Below are 6,000 nucleotides of genomic sequence, written 5' to 3' on the forward strand. Positions count from 1 at the left end.
AGGGTGAAGCCGATGCCACCCTCATTCGAGCCCCTCTATGCAGCATCCGACCATCCATAGAGGAGGTGGAGGCAATAGACTGCATTGAGGGATTTGATGTATTCGGTAGTGATGGAGCCTCTGTTTGAGTAGAATCTACCGTAGCGATAATTTGTCGAGGGCAAGGTTTTTTGCCTCCAAAAGTAAGCTTGTTCCTTGACATCCAAATGCTCCAAAGAATATTGAAATAGTAAGCAATGACTTTGTAGTCCTTCAACGTTGATGAAACAGTAGTAATCCAATTTTCAAATGATAAACCACACCACCCTTGCAAAATTGCATTGGAGGAAAACATGCTGTAAAGATTCTGGTTCACTAGAATAGAACGGACAAGTAGAGTCGATTTCCTTGCTTCTGCGGTGAAGAGCCCTGTCGACCGAAAGGGCCCCAACCAAGCAGTTCCAGATGAACATCTTCATTCTCAGCAGGGTAGCTTTGTTGTTCCATATTAGCTTTGGAAGACTTTGTGCACGTGTCAAGGAGGAGGATTGAATTGAGTAAGAAACCCATGAACCTTGAGATGGTCCTCGAGGAGGCTCCATTCGATTCTATCGAATGCTTTTGAAATATCAGCTTTCAACATGAAGTAACTAGCTTTACTCTTCGAGGTCTTTAAAAAGTTAACCACCTCTTGAACAATGATGTGATTGTCAACTATTTGTCATCCAAGCACAAAAGTAGTTTAGGTGGGAGCAATGATATCGGGGAGCAATTTTTTCATCTTGCTAGCCAAGATTTTCGCAATAGTCTTATAAAAGACATTATAAAGACTAATAGGGTGAAATCTCTCACAAAAGTTATGTCAGCTCTTTTTGCAATTGGTACTATGGATGAATGGTTTATTCCTTGATCCAAGCCCCCAGAGTTGACGAATTTTTTTACAGAGGTATAGAAGGCCGATTTCATAACATCCCAAGAAAACTAAAAAAAATCTAGCATTAAAGTCGTCTAGTCTCAGGGCTTTATCAGGCCCAAAACTCATAAGAGTAGCTTCTATTTCTTCATTAGAAGGGTAGGCCGCGAGCTCATCAATGGCTTCTTTAGGGATTTTTTGGACCTCAGTGGGGAAGTTTGTGAAGATAGTGTTCAACTTAGCTGGGTTTGAGAAAGTAAAGATTTCCTTAAAATGATTGACAAAAGCCTTTGTTATGCCATCAGGGGTGTAGACCCAATCACTTGAGGCTAGCTTGAGACTTGAGATTAAGTTTTTGCAACGCCTGGTTGAAGTAGAAGCATGCAAGAATTTAGTGTTACGATCTCTGCATTTTAGCCATTCAATTCTGGCTTTTTTTTCCAAAAGATTTCCTCCTTGAGGTAAAGGTCCTCAAGGAGGGAACTGAGGCCCTTTTCCTTAGCTTGTCAATGGTAGTCGGACCCAATTGAAGACTGAGGAGTTTATGCTCTAATCCTTTGATTTGAGAGGAGAGATAACCGACATCTTTTTTTGCCTAGTTGTGGATATGGTTTGCTAACTTGTCTAGGTTGCCTAAGAGGGTGGTAGTTGGGTTAAAAAATTTCCTCCAAGAACTTCTATAGAACGCTTAATAAGATTCAACCCTAAACTACCAATTTTCCACTCTAAACTTCTAGTAGAAGGTTTAAAAGATGGGATAGTTTCCATTAATAATGGGTTATGATCTGAGGACACCGCTGAAAGGTGGAGGATTCGAGCCAAGGGGAAGAGGCAGGACTAGGTGAGAGTAGCTAGGGCAAGGTCTAGCCACTCTTGGATGAGAGAATTACAAGCTCTTCTATTGGACCAGGTCTAAGCTAGCCATGAGAAACCTAGATCGATGAAGTCTGCCTTGGCGATGTGATTAGCAAATCTTTTAAGTTCAGAATGGCAATTGGCAGACCCACCCTCATTTTTGGAGAGACTACTAATGCAATTGTAGTTGCCTATGCAAGAAAAGAGGAGGTCCCTATTTGCGAGGAAGTTGATTCTATGCCAGAGAGATAGAGAGAGGTTGCCTTTTACAGAGGGGATTATCGTAAATATTGCCTAAGAACCAATTGTTGTTGCCAGACTATAACGACCCCGCCCGGCATAGGCACGTGTATACCCACGCGCCCATACGGCGTGCGCGATGCACGCGATAGGTCGGGCGAGGCCCGTTACGCACAGATACACTCCTTTGCACATAAAATTATGACATCATCAAATAAAATCTGCCAACATATTTATGTTCACATAATTTATCACCAGATAAATCATACTATTAACCAAATAAACTTTTTAACATATGAATATCTAAGTCAACAATAATATACACTAGACCACTACATAATCTAGCAGGAGGCCACTACATGATCACCAGATAAAGTCATATAATCATGCTGGAGGCCAAAACATGCATGTACATAATATATAATATTACCTATTTTAAGAAAGACGTCTAGGGAATAAGATTACTTATTTTAGATCAGAAGACGCAAACTACGTATCCCTCACATCCGTCAATCACATGAGTGACAACTCATCGCTAGCAAAGTCCATGGGGTCTCAAATAAGGGGGTTCGGAGTCTGAAAATGTTTAAGTCACATTAGTTAGTTGTTTATCCAATTAGAATTAGTTCAAATAGAATATAAAGGTTTGTTAGATTTAGAATCACTTCTTTTATTTTGTACATAACTAGATTTATATTATAGGTACGATTCAAATAACAAAACATACTATCATCATAAAATGCTAGTTATAACATAAGGAGAAAGGTTTGTTTTTTTTAATTTAAAATATTCTAAATATATAATTATAAAGTAAAAGCTAAATAATTATAAATAAGATATAAGTATAGGCAAAATCTATTTGATAATAAATTTTATAATTCTTACTCTATCTTGATTAATAAAAAATTATATAGTATTTACTTAATTATGCAAAATAATAAATAAATAAATAAATAAATTAATTAATTAGACTTGTATCTTATTCTACAAACAATAATATACGATAAATTGTTAAAATTACTTAAAATGTATGTATTATGAATATTAGTACATAAATCTAATATAAATAAATAGATATAAGTATTACCTATATTTATGCGTAGTAGTTATAACCTAATTAATCATTAATTATACTAATTATAATTAATAATCATCATGTTGAAGAATATATATTATTATGAAAATAAGTAATGTCTAAATAATTTATTTGCATTAATTAAGAAAGCAATACCTAACTAAATAAATAAACAAACATAAAATAAAATAAATAATAAAAGCAATGTCGCTAGTGTTGAGCTCGGCCCAATACTACTTGTTACAGTATTGGGCCATGCCCAGCACTGTTACAGAAAGAGAATGAGAAGGAGGAGAAGTTGAGGAAGAAGAAGAAGAATGAAGAAAGAAAAAGAAGAAGAAGAAGAGGAGGACGAGGATGAGGCGAAGAGAAGAAGATGAAGAGGAGAAGAGAAGAAGAAGAAGAAGGGAAGGGGAAGGAAAGAAGGGAAGGAAGGTCGAATTCGGGCCGGTGAGGAGGGTACCAGCCACTACTGGCCAGCCAGCGGCCGGTCTCTCGCCGGCGGCTCAGCTCTGGCGAATCCGAGCCCATGTGAGAGAATAAGAAAGAGAGAGAGAAAAGAAAAGAAGGAGAGAGAGAAGGAGAGAGGAGAAGGGAGAGGATGAGGGACCACCGGTCGCTTCTCGGCGATGGGTCGGGTGGTCGAAGGCCACGATAGTAGGGAGAGTAATGGAGAGAAATAGAGAAAGAGAGGGAGAGAGAGAGATAGAGAGAGAGAGAAGAAGGACGAGGATGAAGGAGGAGGAGGAGGCACACCGGCGTTGGTAGCACGGCGGTGGAAGCGACGGCGATGGTCCAAACTGGCCGACATCGGCATACCGAGATGGGGAAGCTTAAGAGAGAAAAATGAGAGAGAGAGAGCATTTGAGAGGGAGAGAGAGAGAGAGGAGAGGGAGAGATAGATAGAGAGAGAGGCGGTGGTGAAAACTGGCAGTGACTACGGGGGGGGCCCGCCCGGCCAGCTGGCCATAGCCGATTGGCTGCGGCAACAGCAGCTAGGGCATGTGGCACCCTCCACGCAAGCTGCTCATGCAGCTTGCATGGGCACGCGTCGTGCCCAAAAATTTTAATTAATTAATTATTATTATTATTATTTAGGATAGGTTGTTACACATACTATCCTTTGATAACTGCAAAAATAAAGGAGCTAGAGTCCTCTAAAATATTTGCACCGACGTATTGTCATCCCATAAGATCCAGAGCCAACCGGCTCTTCCTTGAAAACTGACAATATGATGGATTTTGAGGGGAAGAGAGGACATAATCTTCTTTGCTTTCCCTTGATTGCATTTTGTCTCGGAGAGAAATGCAATAGAGGCGTGGGTGGTGTAAAGGATAGCCAAGAGATTATGAATTATCGAGGAGCCTCCACTCCCTCAACAGTTCCAAGCCATATGTTGGAAAGGCCTATTCTTCTTTATCCAAAGCCCTTCCAAGAGTGGAAGGTCTTCTCTTGACCTGTTTGACCCTTGCCATCTTGCTTTTTCATGTATTGTTGATTGATTTATACAAAATCTATTGACACTGCTTAGTAAGAATGGCATTATTCCTATTTGATCAAAATAGAAAGTTTTTGTTAGGTGGGAAAGAATTAGAGAGGTGTTTAACACTGGATAGCTTATTTATTTTTGTTATATTCATATTCAACCTTCAGCTATTAAGTATTTTTGGGTGTTTAGGGTGTAAAATCAGGTTGAGTATCTGTCGACCACACATGAGTTGGTCTGAGCACACGATATGTGCTAATACATTAATTGTGTACATCTGATGATTTTTATTGATCTTTGCTTGCATTCTACGACTTTTATATTCCCTTTGAGGTGTGATTGAAGTCATTTATTGTGTACAATAGTTTGTTGGCGTACATGTGACATGTGCTCATACTGACTAGCGCATACCATCTTAGATCAAAACATGCTCAAGTTATATCATCTCTAGATTACCTCCTAGAAAAATCATTCTTTACATTTATTTAGAATATAATTGTCATACGACTATTGTAATACAATAATTAAAAATTTAAGATTATATATAATTGAAGTTTTAAAATTTCTTTACCTTGTTAATTTCAAAATTTTAAACTAACAAAACTCGAAGAACTAAAACTTTCATAAGCTAAAATTTTAAAATAACAAAAATACATAATAAATAAGTTTTAGACAAAGAGGTTTCCATGAGTTATAATAATTTTATCGGACTCAAAGACAATTTTTTTGGACTATAAGGGAGCAATTAACTAATTATTTTAATCATGGCAGTAGTAGCATATTTCATAGAGTAAGGACTATTTTTTCGAAATCATCTTAGGTCGAATCATTCTCTCCCTATTCCATGCATTGACTCATTACTAGGAGCTCCTTCTATTAAGTCCTAAAATCTTGTGATTCATCTTATTAATCTTTTTAGAAGAGATTAAGGATTTACTCTAACTACGGTTCATTAAGAAAATGAAATATATAAGTATATGTACAAGATAAAAAATTAAATATAGAGTTGAGTAAACAAAAATCTATCTTGTAAAAGTGGGTAAAACATTCTCACTTGAGTTGTATTTATTTGAGATAATATTTGTAACACCCCCCCCGACACAGGCACGTGCACGCCCATGCGCCCACACGGCACGCGCGGCGCATGACAGGACGGGCATAACCCGTCACGCACAGATACTCTCCTGTACACATACAATTATGACATAATCAAATACTACCTGCTAATATATCCATGATCATATTACTCATCACCAATAAAATCATATTATTAACCAAATAAATCTCTTAACATATGAATATCCCAATCCACAATAATATATATTAAACCACTACATAATCTGGCAGGACCCACATAGGCCACAACAAACCATCAATATACAACTAAAACGACTAATATAAGAGTACACTATGATTCGACCTGTAATAGAGTATAAATATCAAATACTGGT

Source organism: Typha latifolia, chromosome 11 (genome assembly GCF_019914945.1).
Source record: "Typha latifolia isolate L0001 chromosome 11, TyphaL0001v2, whole genome shotgun sequence".
Lineage (NCBI taxonomy): Eukaryota > Viridiplantae > Streptophyta > Magnoliopsida > Poales > Typhaceae > Typha > Typha latifolia.